At 41.5% G+C, this 21,348-nt stretch overlaps 1 protein-coding gene across 1 annotated transcript in view; it reads right to left on the reverse strand.

Annotated features, from left to right (window-relative positions):
• Window positions 1-12,343, reverse strand: part of LOC106749934 (putative lysozyme-like protein) — a 107,485-nt gene extending 95,142 nt beyond the window's left edge. Inside the window, exon 1 of the mRNA XM_014629908.1 lies at window positions 12,059-12,343. The gene's annotated coding sequence lies outside the window, so the exon portion shown is untranslated. The remainder of the gene's footprint in view (window positions 1-12,058) is intronic.
• Window positions 12,344-21,348: the final 9,005 nt, after the last annotated feature.

Below are 21,348 nucleotides of genomic sequence, written 5' to 3' on the forward strand. Positions count from 1 at the left end.
TATTCGTCACATATTAGGATGTAGATTTGGTAGGACATTAATAACCTCAACTAAAACGTTCTATTAAAAAGTCATTAGCAGTTTATTTTTTTCGCAAAGAATAAATGAACTTCTAATTACGAGCAGTACAAACGCAAATTTCGCTTTATTATACATGCGGAGAATTTTTCTTGAAAATATAAACATTCATGAACCGAAAAAATACCGCAAGTAAGGTAAAAGTATCAATGTTTAAACACGTGTCCTATAAACTCTGGATATTCTTGTTATTTTGGTCTTTAAATATGAATATTGAAACTTTCAACATAGAATATAGAATATATACAAATATTTTATATTTAAAGATTAAATATTCGTATCTAAAAATGAAAACAACAATGTTCATAGTTAGATATGTGTCCAAGCATTGATATTTTTACCTTAATCTCGGCTAGAATATAACTTATAACGTCAAAATAATTTCAAGGCAATATGAGAAGTTTTGAAAATGCGAACGACATAATCACAACTGCACATCGTTGTACAGATATCATGGTTTATGTCACAAACACAATGAATATCCTGTTTTTCTGCACGTGCATGCACAGTAGTACTATAAGTTACACAATTGCTATTATCCGATAACATTTTTCCCCATACTCGATACTAGAAATAATGTACGATCCAAACTACAGCGTCGAAACTGTATATATCAATATGGAACATATTTTACTTTTCTGATATTCCCTTGTAAATATGATACATTTATATATACACATACAAACAGGTTAAAAATATACTTGATCAAATTATTCATTTACTGCTGTCACGTATAAATTTTAGCTTCAATATGAGTATATCCTACACATGGAAAAATATAGCACTCAAGTTAATGTTAATATTTCATAAGTTTATATATTCGCTAATATATCATCATAAACATCAAATTTATTGAAAATTCTGAATCCTGGTAAGTTTAATACTTCAATTAAAAATATTAAATTAAAACAGAGAAGTTTCGAGTTTCTTATTTAAATTGACTGAATTTAACTTCTCTTTGATCAAATCTACAATATTCTTGAAAAGAGAATAAATTCTTCTTTTGTGTGCGTAATAATGGGCTTTTCTAAAATTTGTGATGAGCATATTTTAAGATTATTAACAAAAATAATATTCTTTGTTGAATAATAATGAATATTTAATAACAGAAAAGGGGTCACTTTTTTTAGAATGATATTTTCCTCTGTATAGTCGCGCAATATGAATAATTTAATAAGTTATGTTATTAAATTATGAAAAAACTATTAAATTATCACTATATTATCAGTATGCTATATTATTCAACACAAATTTTCTGCGTGTACACATTAAAATGGTCTCCACACAAATTCGAGCTTCGTGTTTAAAATCACGTTCATAAATATGTTTGTGCAGACGTACAAACGGTAACACACAATTTCACGTTAATTCAACGGACCTCATCGTGGTACGAAGTTTTTTTAAAAACGTACACGGCAAAGTTGCACGAATGCGTACTTAGTCGGGTCTGAGTGGACCACCTGTTACATTAAATCCCTCTACGTTGTGTGTGGATTTCTTTTCTTCCGTATCTGCGTGTGTGTATAAAATGTACGCCGATACGTATGCAAATACATATCCGAAATTATCATTCCGCGTTCATCCATCGAGCTCGCGAACATATATATTCACCGGCCGACGGCCAATTCTCTCCGCCGAACGAAGGAATAATGGACGATCCTTTCCTGCGTGCGTAAAAAAAGAAAATTACGCGCCAATTTGCCGAGCATAAATGTCATTGGCAGATACTAATGGCCGGGTGTCACCGAGGAAGCGGAACATACGAAAATATCCCATGAAATCCTGACGATTTTCAGTTTCAAAGAGGCTCTCGTAACAAACGGGATTCATAAGGGCGGTCTGAGATATTGCCCTTAACTTCTCTCGCGCAGCTGCTTGCGAGAGGGCTGCTCTCGCCGCGCTAGAAGCGAGAGGGCGGGCTGGGAAAAATTCAAATTCGCTTGCCCAGGTGGATCTGATAAAAAATGCGAGCCGTGTGCTCAGATTTACAAAACGAGACCGGACGAAAGACGTTCGTTGGAGGGGGTATATTATATTAATCGCATAAAACCGCCCGAGTACCTTGTTATAGAGATTAATTACTCGATGCGAGACGCGCAATGCGCGTGACAGCTCGCTAAAACGACGCTTAATCGGAAATATTAATGATGTATACCAATACCAGACGGAGCTATGAATATGCATGTGTGCGCGCTCAAAGTAAACGAGTAATTATACCCGGGGCGTTAATAGTGTTACCCGCCGGGATTTATCGGAGCGTCGAGACGGTGCGAAAGATGGCGGCGGTGGAACGTTTCGAACGTGTGTATCTTCGCTCGCATTTTTTTCTCCCTCTTCTCTTCATTCGCCGAAATTACGCACGCTGCATAACGGATGAGCGCGTGCACGAAATAATTGCATCAACCCCGGAACGCAGCGCGCGTAGATAATTAAGCGTCATTAATGCCCGAGCAAATGTCATTTTTCAGGTGAAACATACGCGTTGGCAGTGGGAGGGAGGGGTGGGGGGGGGGATAGGCGGAAAAAGAGAACGCGACTTTCCGCAGCGAGGAGATAAACGGGAGAGAACGGTGTCCGAGATGCGAGACGGATAAAATCTCCGCGAGTAGTTCACGTTTCACTCACATTTCTTCTCCTTTGCCCTTCCTCTCTCTCTCTCTCTCTCTCTTTTTCGTCCCCCCAATTCGTTCATTTTTCGTTTTATTCCATTCTCTTTTCCATTTGCTCTCCATTTTGCTTTCCTCCACCCGGCTCGCCCCCCTTCCTCCCTCGTCCGTTGTTACTACTATTTCTTATCGAAGCGGCATCCCACGTGGAATGGTCCGCGATCGCGAATCCTTCCTCTAAATCCTCGAGATCCTCCTTGGAAACTTGGACGTCTTAACGACGTCGGCGCTTCGTCGAGGCGCTCGCGCCGTTGCACGACGCGGCCAGACAAAAGATCGCGAGATCGATAAGAGATCGATCGCATGTTCGCGTCCTCGTTCGTCGAGTACCGCTAATTTGCGAAGAGACAGTTAGTCCCAGCCGGTCGCCGTCGCGTTGTAGTTTCTCGGAGCTTCGAGAGAGAGAGAAAGAGAAAGAAAAGAGCTTTTTACGAGCGACGAACGAATGACGCGTTGCGATGGGCACGCTTTGTCACAAGTATGCAGCTTTTATGGATCATTTGGCCCGAATGGCCGAGAGAGTATTGTACGCGCTCTGCCCGCGTTTTTGCCGCACTTATATTTTGTTACTTTCGTCTTTTTTTTACCGCGCGACGTAACACGTCGCGACGTGTCCCCCATTGTCTCGCTGAATTTATATCACAGCCTATGAAATGGCGTTAATTGGCAGTTCGCAGGCAGCTCGCAAACCAGCTTAACGCGCGCTGACACCCCGCGCTTTCCGCTGCGCGTTTTCTCTTGCGCTGCGAAAAACGCCGCGGAATTTGCACGTTTTTCCGAAATAATTCGCGTACCTCCCGCGCGAACGTGCGCCACGTTTTCACGATGATGTCGCCATAACGACATCACGATGGGCCATATTGTTTTCCGACACGACGCGGCAACATACTCTCCCTTTTTCTCCGACTCTTTTTTAGCCGCGTGATTACACCATCACGATTGATTTGATGAACAATCCTTTACTCCGCCGAGTTCAAATTTTTGCCGTTTTACGTCAAATCTTTAATATCACAACACAGTAGGAGCTGTGATAGCAAAATAGGTTCACACAGTTTCAATTCTAATAATATAATCTACTTCTGTTTTGAGTCCGATGATGTCTTTAATTTTCGTTTTCGCTGTTTCAGCGTCGAGATAGGTTGTTCAAGGTAGCGTTAAAATGAAATTTGCAGAATTAAAAGTTCGAGAGGAAACTTTAGAATCGTATATCTTATAGTTTTGTCCGAAAAATTTTCTAAAAATCATTCGCACATCATAAAACACGAAGTTTCAGATGAGAATACCGCGTTACGGGCGTCACAAAGTGGAATAAAAATTTCGACTAGGTTCACGCAATCTTTCACCCCCTCACCCCCCGAGTAAATATGATTGTGTCACGGCGGAAGTGGCAAAAGAGGCGATTGCGCACAAAATTGATACTCCGCCGTCGTGACGGATCCGCGATAGTGTTCGTTTAACATTCAGGAAATACGTTCCCGTCGCGCCGGGGCCCTCCATTGTTGTTCCGTCGATCAATGATATTTCATGCCGGACTGACGAATTTTCATGCAAATTACGATACGCCGTAATGACGCGACCCCGATCGAATCAATAGGCATTAATTGAAATAGAAGCAAAGCAGGGCGATCAAGGATCGTGACGGCTGTTGCATAATGCAACGCACGGACGAAAGAGCGAAGGCGTTTAGCCGGCGAAATGTATGCGAAGGGTGTAGCGCGAGATAACGTTCTCTCGGATGGTCCGCGAGAAAAGGGCTCTCCTTCTGCGACACGGAGATCTTCTTCGCGTGGCTTCTCCTCGTTTCGTTGCGGCTAACCGCACCGGCGCTCGTCGGCGATGCGAGGTAATTTGCCGTTTACACGGGAAAACAAGATTATAAATACATCTCTCTTCTATCTCCCCCTTCTATCTCTCTCTCTTTCTTTCTGTTTGATGCCTTCGTTGAACAAGAACACCGGACAAAGAGAGCCCGACTGGTCATCGTCAGGACCGACAATTGCACACGGAAAAGAAAGATTAACTGCGATAGCTAAATTAAATTAGTTGTAACATATGGACACCTAAAACTTTAGCAGCGTAAACAATTTTAATTGTTGCAACAGCAAACGCACTATCGTGTCATTTACGATAATACGTTTATTGCAGCAGTTAAAATTGCTCACACTGCGAAAGTTTCAGGTGTTCGTATATTACAACTAATTTAGCTACTGCGACTAATCTTTTCTTTCCGTGCAGTAATAGCGTTCTTACTTCGCTCCACGAGCGAGCACCACCTTATATCTCTATCATTCCGTGGAAATTGAGGCGAATGACGTCACGTCAAGTGTATTGCGATCGCTCTCATTATACGAAGGAGACGAGAAATCGACGAGCGAACATAATTGTCACATCGCCGTTAAAGGTTTTCAATAATAATAAGTAATCTGTTGTAATTCGACTTCAATCTGACCAGGACAATAGATAATGTATTAAGAAATGTATTTTGGATATACCTATACGTAATTTTGTGGTATTTTTTTCATGAAGAATATAAAATAACGTATTAATATTTTTCATTTTCAATATTTTAATATTTTATTTTATTGAATAAATAAATATAGCGATCACGTAAAATGATGCATCGTGAGTGAATATTATATACGAGCAAGACCACGAATTCATACCTTTTACTTTTAATTATTTTATTTTAAGTCATGCAATTATACATAAAAGTTTTTTTTTGTTCTTATTAATTTCCTTTAAATTATATTATTATAAATTATATTGTTTGTTCAGATTAATATGTTATTTGTATTTAATAAAATTATTGCGTTGCATAGGATATTATAATAACAAAATATAAAAATAGTTTGTGAAAATTAAGTTTTTTGTACGAATAAAAAATTGATTTTTAACTTTCGTTATCTTACTCACATATAAGGACAAGATAACGAAACTGACGTGCAGAAAATTTAAATTAAACAAAATTATAACATATAAATTTTTCGGTTTATGCAGACGATAAGTGAAACTTTAGTTATTCAGAAAAAAATTGATCATTATTTTTACGTTACTATACGAAAATGAGAAAAATCACCAAACCTTGAGATCATCATCTTATCCCTTTTGTCCCTGTACATCCGCATAGAACACATACAGCGCAACATCATGCGCGACTTGGCACGTGTCGTCGTATTTGTCCAGCGAATAAAAAGCGAAATCTAATCAAAATCGCGCGCGTATTCGCGACGATATTAATGGAAATTCTTCAGTGCGCGAGCGTGAATCGATTCGACCTGCGAATGAGACAGGTGAAACGCGGTCTATTAAAATAGAATTAACGAATTTGTCTGGACGCGGAGGCTTTAATCGTAATGGGGAAAACACATTTACACGTGACAGGAATAAAAGTCGCAGGACGAGCTGCGAACGTCGAACGTTTGCGTATAACCGGAGTTAATGGTTTAAAAATACAGCTCTCCTCAGCGGGCTCAAAGGGAAGGCCGCGTAAAATTTTAACTCACGCCGACGGAACCGCAAGTTCTTTCGTGCCTATGTTCGCATCATCGCCGTAATCCACTCTACATTAATTCTGTAAATCTCATGCGAGGCTGAGCGGCTAATTTCCAATCCTCCGATAACATTAATTTATTACTCCGGATTATGTAATCCAAAGTAATAACTTAACGGGCGAAACTTGAAAAGCAATTCGGCTGTTAGCAGTGGCTCGGTTCGAACGTATTAAGTACGAGATGAGGTTCCGTCATGCCAGTAATTTAAGAAACAATTAGTGAAGTAATTTGTTTTTGTCTAATTTTTTTATGTCACTTTTATACGGTAATTGGCATGCGTGAAATTTTCCTTAAGTGCCCGTTGAATATAATTATCAGCGTATGTTAAATTTGCTCGAAAGTCTTGCCAGGACTTTCGACGATTATTCGTGCAATGTCAAATTATCGATTTTATCGTTTGTGTAATTTAAAGGATTGAATCAGGTATAATCAGGTATCAGAGAAAGAGAGAGAGAGAGAGAGAGAGAGAGAGATACATAGCCTTATTTATTCGGGGAATTGCTCGCGGATTAACGTCATGTCTGTTCGTATTCTTCAGAAATTGAACTTCTCTTTACTCAAATAACGTCGCTTGCATACCAAAGCAATCTGGGTCATACGATAATAATCTTTTTTCGTACGGAATCGGTCTACGTGGAAGCACTGCTATATAGACAGAGAGAAGACGCGGTGAAAGATATAGGAGAGAAGATTGAACAAATCCAGACTCGCTATTAAAAATTAAATTTGCGGTAACGCTTTCAGAGCATGGCCCCGATCCGATTCGTTTCTCTCATCGATCCGCATCGCGATTAAGTATGCCAATCTCCTTAAGTGTATCAATACGCCCCATGTCCTCGGTATCACGTTTTAAAAGGGTGTCGGAATGCTCGTTTTGCTGAAATGTTTTGAACACGTTATACTCATTTTTGGTCATATAGGATCATAAATTCTTTCGCATTATGATGATGCATACAAGAATACTTTGAAAAGTTTGGTAAATTTCCGTGAGCGCCACAATTCATAAAATGACATCACTGCTGACAAGTATTATTCTTCAAGCGGCCTCTGTCAAAATTTCAGCCAAATGTGACGCGTAATTAACGTTTGATAGCCATCTAAATCGACGACTTTCGCATTTGCCGCAACAATGGGAAAAAATGAGTTCCATCACAGCAAGGCTGCGTTCGTTGTAAACGTTGTAAACGTCATTCTATCTCCATGTGGCATATAATGAACAATAAAGGTAGAATGACAGGGCCCAAATCGAACGCAGCTCGAGAAACTTAGTTGGATAAAGACTGGCTACCAATCGTTTTCGTTTTCCGTTTCTCATGCACAAGCATACATATCATGTGACATCGATAACGTTGTAACGTAATGTTATCAATGACAGCCACTCCGATATCCCTTTAACTTACCGCGAAATTCGTCCGTTATGTAGTTTCGTATAAACGTAAATTTTCTATAAACTTTTGAAAACTGTCTTCAAGTATCTTTTTCTAAAAAAATTCACCTCCTAAATTAAATATTTTGCAGCTCCGTTATAATTGCACGTTATTTTAAAAAAGACACAAGTTCTCGCCACAGAAATTTGCAGTCAAAAGTTAGAAAACAACATTAGTTCGTATAGTGCTTTACATTTCATGCGCGAGATCAAGCGTGATTTTGAAGGATAATGTAATTGAAAATTCGAAACTGCCATTGTAACTTTCGATCAAGCCGAGCTCCCAACTTGAAACTTCCCAAATCAATTGACCGCCCGACGCGATAAAAGCTCCTCGTCTCGAGGCGAAGTACGACCGAATACGCGAATACTACGAAATAACATTAATGCACATCAATGAGAGTCTCTCTCTCTCTCTCTCTCTCTCTCTCATGCAGTTTCTGCTCGGCAATTAAACGGCGACGCAAACAATAAAGTCTCCGAAGTCACCGAACTTGGAACACGGGCTACTCTTTCTCTCTCTCTCTCTCTCTCTCTCTCTCTCTCTCTCTCTCTCTCTCTCTTTGTGGATATCTCCGCTTGGACAGAAAGCGAGCGCTGGGACTCAATTAAACCAGCCCGGTAGTGCAAAGAGAAGCACAATGAGGTGGAGAACAAGAGGAAAGCTACCGACGATTAAAATATTCAATCGACAGTGGGAGGACGGGTGGTATGAATTAGCTTTGTCAAGGGGGGTGCGCGTGGGTGAATTATAACTTTTTCAATAATAATCCCCCGTCGACGGGCCTTAGCCGCGCCGATATACGCTTTGTGTCAGCTCATCCTGGCCTTTGACCGGCAATCTCAGTTTCCATTTCTCCCTCTTCCCTCGTTTTTTCCTCTTATTTTCGTCAGCTGACGTAACGCGACGTTGGCAACGCCACGTTTTCGAAACAGCTGTCGCGCTCTTCTTCTTCTGCTCGAAACTTTTCGCGAAAGGAAATAACGAGAGTCCGCGAAACTGTGCGCGAGCGTGCCAGATGATCCTGTCGAATTTTTGCATCGATTCGCGCGAAATTCGTGCCTTTTCGGATGGCGAACTTCATCGAGCGAAGTTAGATGAATCAAGTTTGGACAGCGGGGAGATGAGCGGTCCGAGGCTGCTTCTGGAAAGTTTCCGGCTTACCCTCGGGAATGTGCCCACCAACCGTCCATAAAATTACGGGTAGCTCGTAAAAATGAGCTAAGATTGGATGCGTCCGTGATAAGTAAGTAAAATATCGGGCGTTCCGGGACCCGTGAAACATGCAAATGTCGCATTCACGACTTTAAGAAATGGCAATAGAGACGCGAAATTATTAAGGTGTGCCATTACTGCAGAAGTAACAAGAAAACGGGGAAAGTTTGCGGATGAATTTCACTTTTATATCACACCAGATATCTCCACTGCAACAGAAGAATTCATCGCAGGACATTAATCTTGAATTCTAGCTCAGCAGGTCTGGGGAACGTGTTCCGTAGGTGGAGCAAGATTCGCGTGAATCTAGGAAATGGTACATAAATAAGAATAATTAGCGATGCGCAACAATGAGTCATTAACGAATGCTTCATCGGCGAAATGTTAATTCGAAATTCGCGGATGAATCTTATCGCCGAGCCCGTGCTTGATTTCGTAAATGGCAGGACGTTTCAATTAGCAAATGGATTTTCTGCAGCGAGTACAACCATACGAAGCCGTAAAGTGCTAATGGGCGAACTAGCTCGTTAATAATTTACTCGCGTTTCGAATGATCGTGAGTACTGAAATGCGCGTAAACATCTTTTTACTGCGCTAAGGATGATTACGTGTGTAACGATGTATTCCGTAATGCGCAATATTACCGTGTAGATACAACAATAACATTCTTTTGATATTTATTATTCGCGATTCGAAGGACCGGGAAACTTTTCGAAGCTCAAAGAAAAGGAAACGTTATTTTCGTTACAAGATGGATTTCCAAATTATTCATTATATCCGTTATTACATACAGAGTGTATCCGAACTCCACCGGCAAAAGATAGATTCTATAATACATAAAAAAATAAGTAGAAAGTAGAAGTAGTTTAGTGAATGTCCCTTACATTTTTTTATTTCTTAGTTTCTGAAATACAGCTGCTGTAATTTCAGTTTGAAAAAAGATATATATATTTTATTAAATCGTGTTTTACAAATAAGTAACTAGACACGTACTGTTATAAAAATTGTTCAAAATTTCTTAATGTGTCGTGAGACACATGAGATTGACACTGAATTACAAATCAAGTAAAATATAAGTAAAAATGTCCTTTATCAATGCATAATTGACATCTGTGGAATAAAGTCGCGCATATATGTCCGAATATTGCTTTATTATTTCTAACGCTATCGCACGTGACGTAACGTTACAATTAACAATTCTTCGCTTTATAAATTCGCTTCATAAATATGTTCTTCAAAAATACCAAAATCGATAAATATTATCTGCAAAAACAGATTTAAAAAACGCTATATAAGCATCCTTAACCCATTTATCGTCACACATTTTTTTCGTCGTCTGAATTCCGAAGACTATATCTGTACCTTAAAAGCCAATTACGGGCATACGTTGACTAAGGGACTTATTTTACTTATTTTTACTTATTTTTCAACATAGAATCTATTCTGTAAGTTTGTCGGTAGAGAATAAATTCTGTATATTCGTAAAGAAAAAGAGAGGCACGTATAAAATGGATTTAGATCGACTCTTTGCCTCAATATAATGGCCAATTCTCCGGGAGAGAAATGTCAAAGAGCTGAAGCACCGCATGAAAAAAAATTAGCGCGTATTGCATTTGAATCCAGGCCGCGTATGATCGATCGTATTTAGCAACTTTCGTCAACATGTCAGTTGTGCTTGCCTTTTCCATCTGCGGCTTTTTCAATTTCAATACGTCCCTGTAAATTTCGCATCTTGTTTGGCCTGCAAATATTATATTTTTCAAATACGGCAGGCTCGGACGTATCGTGAAATAGCGGTTAGAACCGAGCCGGTGTGCGAGCACTGATTGAAGATACGGGATTAATATTTGTTTTTACGAGAGAAGATCGACGACTGTGCCGATCGTTTCGGCGTAATTGACTCGCGCGCGCCATTGTGATACGTCAGAGGCTTCGTTCGAAATAATTTCTCTCGGCAAATCCAAACGTATCGCAAAAGTAATTCGTATTAATAATGCTTCGATGAGACAGGCGTAAAATCGCGATGTTATTCTGCACGCGACACTTGACTCCAATCCGCGGCGAAAGATCTACCGTATTCGGAGCGGAATTAATCGGGGCTCGTTACGGTTCGCATTTTCTCCTAAGATTCCACCAGCAGCTAACTAACGATATATCGGCGTAGGCGTGCGCATCCGAATGCTGTGCGTCTGCGTGATGTATAGCTTTTTTATTTCTCAGCACGAATTCCCACGAAAAACTTTGAGATTACGATCATATGATCATTTCCCGACAATTCACGGTACCGATATTTAAACACGGAGAGGAGAAACCGACGACGCAAAAATGGCGTATTCTTGAAAAACACTGGACAAGCCGATTGTATGATTATTTAAATTATTTGTTACACGAGAACATCGGAGTTACGCTGCTACGCGAAAGAAGCGTTTGATTTTTATTACGCAACAATGTGCGCCGTACCCGCGATTGTTTCATCGTCCACCCCGGCGCAACGCGTTTCCGCGTTAAAAAGAAAAAAAGAAGAAAAAGAAGAAACCGCCGGACGAAACCTCAGTCACGCATTTTCCGCCTGAAAATTTTCACTAGGATTTCGACGCGCACAAAATTGCACAAGAATATCGCGCGCGGAGCGCGCGCGAGGAAGAGAGAACGCGCGGCGTAGAGTGAGATCTTGTTTCGTCCTCTCTTTCTCGAAAATAAAGCGAACCCGCCGGCTCTTCCATTAGCAGAATGAAAACCTGGAGACGACGTGTGGCAATTATAATTACCGGGGGTAATTCCCGGCACAACGCGGGATTCCGACGAGAACGAAAGGAGGTGGAAGAAAGGGTGGGGAGGGGGCAGCCAGATTACCGCACTTTGTCGTGTCCTACGACGAATCCGCGGCTGACACATCGCCGGACCGCCAAATTGAAAATAAGCGCAACGCCGAACGGGGGTAACGAGGAGATACTGGGAAAGTTAAAAAGTTCTTCCCCGCGAACTTCTACGCGTCACCACCGCTCGGTCCGCTCGCGAACGCGCATCGAGCGCGAACTCCACTCGCGTACTCAGGGGCTCGAGTCGGAAACGGAGATGCTCGGTGAGATGCGCGCTATCGTGCGAGGGCTTTCGTACTCACCAGTGAAGAAAGACGAGAATACCGCCGTTTGGACCGACGACGACGGTCGGAAGGAATCGGGCCGATCCGACACGCGGGAAAATCACGAGACCGACTCGAAAAGAAACACCTCAAAGCGCAGCCCGAGCAAAAGTGAGGAAGAGAGAGAGAGAGATAAAGAAAAAAGAAAAACAGCAATTTCGCGACTCTCCGTCCCTAACCAAGAAGAAGTGTGTGCGTGTGATTGCGTGTCGGGGCGCGGACTGAGCGACTGGGAGCACAGTCGTCTCCGGCTGTCCCACCCCACCGTTTCCTCAAACCATCCCCCTACCCTTCACGCGCTCCCCCCCCTCGCGCCCTCCCACCCCGATCAAGCGCTCCCAAGCTCCCGGACCCCACACCCCCGACACTTCCAGTACCGTCCGTCGTCAGCGCCAACGCCCTTGCGCACTAGGGACGTCTGCGAAGCGTGGCATCGCCGGTCGGTCCTTTGGCACTCGACACCTCGAATTGTGTTCTCCCTCTTGGCGTTCACCCTCGATTCCACGCGCCGTTTTCACCTGCCATCCGACCGGCAGGATCGTCGCCGGCACCTGTTTCTCTCGCTGTCTCTCTCTCCTTCTCTCTCGTTCGCTCTCTTTTCTCCCGAATTTAATTCCACCGCCGACGACGACGACGCACGCCACCCGAGAGCCACTCGTCAAGAGCGAAGTCTCGTGGCGTCGCGTGATAGTCGACGCAGTGCGCGTTTATGGGCTCTCCACCATCGGCTGCTACCACCACTGCTACTGTCGTCGCTGCTGCTGCTATTGTCACGAAGCAGCCACAGTATCGATCTGCAATTTGAATCACGTTGCAAAAATTGCCCAGCTCGGAGCGCTCAAGATATCGAGCCATATCGCGGTTCCGATTGAAAATACGGTACAGCCCGCATTTTTGTCGTAACCGGGGATGGTAATGCGTGAATTTCTGCCGCAGATGGTGCGACAACGTTGATCCAGAGTTGCTCGTTGGATCACGGCCGATTCCCTCCCCCGGCGAATTCGAAAGGAACAGTGCGATTACGGTAAATAATTAATACCGGGCGAACGGATATTCCACGAGTCCGGGCTGTGATTGCGCTTCTTTAAAAATCGATTTCTCGTATACCGTGTGTGTAATGTGACGTCACCGTGATTAATCGTTTCTGTATTATGTGATCCCTCTCACGCGATAGAGGCGGTCTGACGTCTCCCCGATGATTTTTTAATTACCTCGACTGTAATATCGTAAAGTGATAGAGAACGAATTTAACCGCTGATCGACTTTGAAATCCTAACTGTTTAAAGTTACTTCCTATCTCTACCAGCATAGAACATTTCTTGGGATCTAATTGGAATCCAGTCCGATTTCCGATAATAGTTATGGATTCTAGATAGTAATTCTACGCAGGTCTCTAATTAGAAATGTCTCGAACATGCGTTTCTGAATGGGAATTATAAACAGATCTTATTTCGCCACCCTCCTCCCTGATAATTTCCTAAAGATTTTATCCTTTTTACATTACGATTGAGCAAAATATACGAAATAGTTTAAGTATTTACACTTTACAAATATAGCCAGTCATAAAAAGAGGTGGCAACACTTTTTTTCGTTGAGTTTCGCCATGCATCTCGTATCCTATAAAAAAATTTATCTCCTGAAAATGACTAAAAGACAAATTCTAAATAAATAAATTTTAAATAAATAAATAAATGAATAAATCTTCTTATTGGGTATGAGATGTGTTTTGAAATTTATAAAAAAAATGTGTCGCAACCATTTTGTGACTGACCATACACACAGGAAAATGCATACTGCGTACAAGTGTCACTTTTTTCAAATATTTTAAAAGTTTACACACTCACAAATATATCACAAGTTCATTATAAGCATCAAATTTATTTAAAATATATTCTGAATCTAAGTTTAGTATTACAAGAATATTAAATTAAAATAAAAATTTATTTAAGTTAAACGAATTTAACTTCTTTTCGATACAGTTTTATAACATTCTTGAAAAGAGAATGAATTCTTTTTTGCGTGTGTGGGATGAATTTTTCTAAAATTTGTGACGAGTTTCCAATTGATATCGTAATAGGGCCACCAATTTTGGGGCAACTTTGGGTATTTTAATCGGAATCTATACTGTATGCTGGAAAATTTTGGAGAATTTTTATGCGGGTAGTTGTTCCAAGTGCCGTCACCTCTTTCATATCCCGATTCAATGACACCGACTCACTTTTGACACGACTTCCGTCATCACGATCCAAGATTCACCGCGCCGATTTCCCGAATTCATCCGTTGGATCAACCACCAATTTCCGCCCAGCTCCGCTCCCTCACGCTTTCTATTTTCTCAATAAATATATCTGTATGTACAGTTATGTAAATATTATTCCGGCCGTGAGGATACTGTGAGATGCGCACGCGGGAGGTGTTCCGAGTAGAATTAATTATCATAATTCCGCTCTTATTATCTTACGGTAAATTATATTCCAATTTTTCGGTCGGTAAATTATATTCCAAATTACGAGTCCGCTGTGCCAACGCGACTCAATGATAAACCTAACAAAATCTTGTCGGATGAAACGTAAGGGAAAGAGAGAAACGTGCGAGAGCACCAGTCTTATATCATCGCGAAATTCGGAAAAACGTGCCAGAATGGTGGTTATTCTCTCTTCGAAATTACCGATGGTTAAAGTGCTATCGGTGATTCAAGGTTAGTGGGGTGTCGAAGATGGGCGAAAAGAATAAAATGTTCCGCTGGGGATGAGATAGGCTGGATTCCTTCGATACTCGGCAAGGATAGGGAAATAAGAGATAGGACTCGTGGTGAGGCCTTATCGCGATAACCGATTCCACTAAAATCGAATTTAATATCGCAATAAGCTATAACTCGCCAGATGTTAAGGTAATTGGCCTTGTGATACATTTAGATTTATATCACGAGGATATTTCTTCTCGTACGATATCGAATTTTAATACCGATCGGTGGTCCGAAACGTATTTTTCTCCAACGATGCACGAGAACTTCATAAACCCACAGAGAACCGATCTTATCGATCACACAGATTCGATCGTAATTACGAAATGCCGAGATTTCAGATTATCGCGAAACGAGAAATCTGACGGTTTCTGAGCCGCCGCTCTAAAAATCTGACCTCGAAGGTAACTCTTTATCTTTACGGTAGTATGAAAATAAGGAAAATCAACCAACCTTAAGATCGTTATTTCATCCTTTTTTCCTTGATGTATCGTACGTGTGCAAAGTACAAAAGTTACAATCATTTATCTTATATACTTTTCAATTCTGTAACTATGCATAGAATTTCCCGCCGTCCGTATATAAATAGAATGCACTCATCGGCGGTTGATAGCGGAGTCTCGATAAAAATTCGCTATCAGCGGATGAAAACCCGCCGTTTAAAGGCGGATCGTTTCGCGATTGGCTCGTTATCGCGCTAATGCAGACGCGAGCGCCTTTTATTTCGACATACGAGGCGCACAGCTTGCCTGCTCTTTCGCGCTCACGACGGATAACGGCGGATAGAGCACTCGCGCGACGCCAGGTAGCGGCGTTTTATCGCAAGATGCACACGCATATTCCCGGGGCACTTCGCATCCAGAAGCCGACGGAATTAGGTTTCCGGATAATACGGCCGGGAACTCCGAACATTTTCTTCTTGCGTTTCGCCGAGATATGGTCTAAACGCATCGCGAAATAATAACCGCGAACCGCACTTTGGCATTTTAGCGTTTCGAAAGTACTGCAGGAAAGTAACGTTAACTATAAAAATTCCTAACGATCACGTCGAGATGACGACATAATTCAAGCACGTGCTGGGCGAATGAATTATAGAAATATTTGTTTTTCTTTCTGGTAAATCATATATTGAGGTCTATGAAAGCCTGACCTGTGAGAACTAAACCGCCGGTGTTAGAGTGTAACAATTTATTAGAAATACTATCTCACCTTTTCTTACGTTCTTTTTTATTCACTTTGAGTTCTTTGAAAAAAACATCTGTCATAAGAAATCTGGCTTCTTTATTGCAAACTCAAGTGGAGCAGCCACATTTTCTTCTGTAACTCATAGCTTTTTCTAGTATACGTGGCATGTATTTTCGCGCATGCGTCTTCTTGTACTTTTAATTGGTCGACGGATGTACGCGCATTCCCGCGTAACGACAGACATGCTTGAACACGTGCGAAATGAAATCCACTTCTAACTCTCATTCCGCATCGCTCTATAATTGCGTTACGGTATTTACGTCGTCAACGAAACGCTTCGAAATCACTAGGCGCGCTCGAAGGTAATTTCCATGAAATAGGGACGAGAGGAAATTTCACTGCGCGATCTAGTGAAATACTCGAGCTTATAATCCGGCGTATTCCGCGGGATCGATATAACGGTATCTTTTGTAGCGCGATAAGCTTAATCGGAACTAATTACGGTTACATCGACGACTCCTCGCTGGGGAATCTCCCTTCATTTTCCGATCCTGTTGTAATCGGGATTTCTTCGGAGCTTCGCGATCCGTACTTGCCGATTCTTTCACCAAGAGGACGTGGTTCGATAATCGATAGATATGCGCACGAGAGCTATGAAACGTAGGGAGTTATCATCACGTTTCAAGTACGAAATCCATCTGGTACGGTAACCTATTTTTCCGCTCCATCGAGTAAATTCATAAATATGTCGGGCAAAAAACTTCAACAGCATATCAACCTAGCCTCCGTAAGGCACACTCCACTTTTTCCATGAATGCGCAATTCTTCCTCACAAAGAGCTGGCCCGGCATACTAGGTCAAACGAAAATATTATATCATTTCTATATTGAGGAGCACGCGTCTAGATTGTACAGTCTGCGAGGCAGGCTTCAAAATTTCACGACGAATCGCGATCAAATCAAGCCCGTTCTTCCTTTGAGAATAAAACGATCTCGATATATTTCTTCGTTCGTGATGATTTTCTCTTTTTTTTTCTTCGAAGGAACGCGATATCGCGTAATATAACAAATAGCGTGTGCGCGCGAACACACACACACACACATCCGTTTTCTCGAGATAAAATATAACGTGGATTCCCCCGGTGGCGAAGAATACTCGAAGAAAAATAAGATACGTCATCGCGATATATAGCAGAGCGCCTAATGACACCGTAACATTCAAATAGGAATCAGTTGGTATTCCGAATGTTAGTTAAAGCGTTGCCGGAGCAAGCGTGTGAAGAATAAAATGTTCGTTACACGAGAGAATAGAAGGGATGACGGTGAAAAGGCAGGACGTGGAGAATCACGGAAAATTGCTGCCAAGGAAGGACTCGTCGACTCGTTTTACAGCATTCGAAATCAAGAGAAACTGCCGCTACTGCGGCTGGCAACTCGAAAGAAAAAGAACGGTTTTATTGAAAGCCGCGAGATCGACGTACGAGAATCTAATTGAAAACGGTCGATTACACGCATGAATTTGTGTAATAAAATATTCGTTATATGTTAAAATGTAGAATACTGTTAATATATCAGTATTAATGTCAGGATCAAATGCCATGTACGTGATATGATACGATATATTTGAAAGATGCAATAGATGTTTATATAATTATATTTTATGCAGTAAAAAATGTTATTTAATTTAATATATTTCATGTATCCTAAAAGATCCACTCAAATTTTCGTGTTAATTTAACACAAATATTATCTTAAAACTCAACACAAAATTAATACGTTAGTCGACGCGGGAATATAAAATGTATTATTCCAACATTTACACATATTGAATATCGACACAACACAAAACGTGTCGAAATAACACAAACACAAAATATGTTAAATTAAACACACGGATATGTTAAGAACTAAGCATCAAAATTTCAACGAGCACTGATATTAACACAAATACAAAATGTTTTTTACCGTGTGTCATCCCGAAATTAAACTCATACACATACCTTATCTTGCGGATTTAGAGAAGATAAAATTATCTCGCGCGCACAGGTAACCTCACTGAGGTTATCCCGATTGCGTTGCGCGCGATTCGCAGGTCGAAAAAATTTTACCTCGCGCAGCGAAATGAAGCTATCGCAGTTCTACGGATTAGCTTTAATTCTCGCGAAGATTGTGGCAATCTAAGAACTCGCGCATGGATAAAGGCGGCAAGAGGGAAGGGGGAAGGGTGGGGAAAGAGAGCGGAATTTTTTATTATACCAATGCGGTAACTATATTCAGCGTGTAGAGTGCCGACGGTTTATCATTTTCGCCGGGTTTCTCCAAAATAATTCTACTGTACAACTTTCCGCCAGGATGACCTTCTTTCGTGCGCGTTTTATTTGGCTCTCGTCGCATTAACCGAGCCTCGAGTTTCGCGAAAATACGAAACTACGACGGATCTCGAGCGTAATCGCGCGCGCGATAAGAAGACACATACTCTACCGAATTCCTTCTCAGCGGAGAACCGCGTTCTGTATGCGAGTCGTCAACCGACGACAAATTCAACCCTCCCAGGAAAACGATCCGTCCGTCGAAACGATTTTTATTCTTGCATTTTTCTCGCGCTTAATATCGGCCACGAAATCACGTGTATTTTGTTCAGGAAGGATTCACACGGAAGTCACAGCGCGAAATTTTCCGAACAACATACGCGCGAATTCTTCTTTATTTCCGCATCTAAATATATTCTGCCATCTACATGAGATTATCGTGCGCATAATTAGTTAATTTATTTAATTAATTAATTGTCTTAATTAGGACTGGTGTTTTTCCTCGAAAGCTTCGACATTAGAATTTCAAATGCTTCGAAGATCTGAAGCCTCGGTGTTCAGTACTTGAATTTTGAAAAAATCGAAGCTTCGAAACATAGCAGAATTATAAAATGTCTAAAATATAAGAAACCTATCTAATCTCAATTTAATCTATCGCTAACCAACCTGTCGTTACTTAATTTCAGTCTCATTTACGAGACCGTACACTCACAGAGAAAAAATAATTATGCTTTGGTTTGCGTCGAATCAATTGATATCTCGGCCTTTAACTAACTACGATATTGAAACTATCGATACAAAATACCGAGTATCAAATGGCCCTATATCGACATTTCAAAGTACCGATACGAATCGGAACATTTCTATCGTAGAGACGTGAAATAAAGTGCTTTGGAAAGCTGAGAACGTCGTGTTTCCGATAAGCATGCGATCATCGTCCCGATATGCTTCCTCTCTCTTGTCGATGAACTTTGCTGTGATGCATATTTTCAGAGATAACAGCTTGTAACACTTTAAATGCTCTACCCTGTATAAATGCGCCGGTAAGACGAACGAAGTGAATTGGCCGTTTTATTGAAACGAGGTAAGTGCCTGCCGACAGCGTATTAAAAAGATGATGAAAAGTTGAAATTGAGCGTCTCACAGTTGATCAAACTTCGGATGAAAGTGCTTGTGTATATATCTTTCCGATTCGTATCGGTACTTTGAAATGTCGATATAGGGCCATTTGATACTCGGTATTTTGTATCGATAGTTTCAATATCGTAGTTAGTTAAAGGCCGAGATATCAATTGATTCGACGCAAACCAAAGCATAATTATTTTTTCTCTGTGAGTGTACGGTCTCGTAAATGAGACTGAAATTAAGTAACGACAGGTTGGTTAGCGATAGATTAAATTGAGATTAGATAGGTTTCTTATATTTTAGACATTTTATAATTCTGCTATGTTTCGAAGCTTCGATTTTTTCAAAATTCAAGTACTGAACACCGAGGCTTCAGATCTTCGAAGCATTTTGTATATATCTTAAGAACCATCGACACCTTTATGCGCGGCGTATAGTGTTTCCTCTTATTTCATTAGGACCGCGTTGTATATTCATCGATGCGTCGCGATCACCGCTAAGGAACGGCAAACTTATAATCCGCGACCCACATTTACCTAACTATACTTTTGATGTATCGTGCATACACTTCGCGTCGTGAATATATTCTCACTAATCGATAGCTACGGCATTAAATACCAATCTATAGCAGCGTTAATCAATAGCTAACGCGGCGTTTCACTTAAATTAATCTGGAAATAATTCATGCCGACGCTCGCAAACGACCGCCTATTTAATTTGATTGACAAATCGTCTTGCCGCGCGCAGCATTTTGTCACCTGGTATAGAAATGATCAAGGTAGCTGGTGCGCAAAAAACAAAATCATCGAAATCAAGTAAACGTAATTACCTGTTTTTTAGCCTCTTAAATCATTCCTTAATTTATAGACATAATATTTTCGTGCGAATATGCGGTTAATTTAAGAGTATTAAAATTAATTCGGGAATTAAATTAAGAATTAATTTCTACGAGAATTTCCACGAAAATACGGTTTTACGGGCCAACCACTTTAATTCGCGATCTCGTCTTTATTGGGCCCCGCGTTAGAAATACAATCTCGCGGCGGAGATTTTAATTTACAATATCTTGCCGTCATAACTTCAGCGTCCGGCGTGTCCAAAGCACCGGCGGCCGCAAACTTCAGCTTTTTCCGCGAAATCCATCTTCGGATGGATTCTCTAATTTGCATCCCGGGTTCAGGGAGCCTCCATAATACAAGCTTTAAACGCGAAAAAAAGAGCGGCGAAAGTTTGCGACGACTTTTCAAACGACGTGCCACTCTCTTTCTCCCTCTATCCCTTCCTCCTCCCCCTCCCCCTCTCTCTCTCTCTCCTCTCTCCCGCCGCATTCTTTTTGCAGTTTACCGCATTATTCTCTGGAACACGTAAACTTTTCTGATAGCGGGATCCTTTCAGCGGTCTATCCCCCTCATGCACCGCTGAGCACGTCGGTTTCGCTCGTATGTCCGATGATCGAGGGGGGAGGGCACTTCTTTTGTTCTCGATAGTTCCTTATGCCACGTATGTTCCCTATGTTACGACGACACGGCGTACTCCTTCAGCCAAGACAAGAGGATCGGAGCTTGAAAAGAGATCGCTATTGCGATTTGCCAATCCGAGAATATTTCGCCGAATACGGAGTCTCCTGGTTCTTACATGTTTTTCAACTTCCGCGAGAAAAGGCGGAATAAGACCGACGGTCGAGCGAGCAGCTATCGTATTTAAAAGTTTTAAGCACCCGCCGCTATCGTCAATCCGCGAATTATGATCCCCGCGCGCGCTTTCCGAACTTTCTCACTTTCCCCTTAGAGAAGTGCTTCTCTTCCGATTGTTTCAGGCTTTCGATGGACCGAAGGGCCGCTGCGACGCGGACGGACCCGAGCGTACGTTCGAAACATGTTGTTCATAGTTTTTCGTACGGCGCGAAAT

Source organism: Dinoponera quadriceps, unplaced genomic scaffold (genome assembly GCF_001313825.1).
Source record: "Dinoponera quadriceps isolate SergipeBrazil2010 unplaced genomic scaffold, ASM131382v1 scaffold4550, whole genome shotgun sequence".
In the NCBI taxonomy this organism is placed as follows: domain Eukaryota; kingdom Metazoa; phylum Arthropoda; class Insecta; order Hymenoptera; family Formicidae; genus Dinoponera; species Dinoponera quadriceps.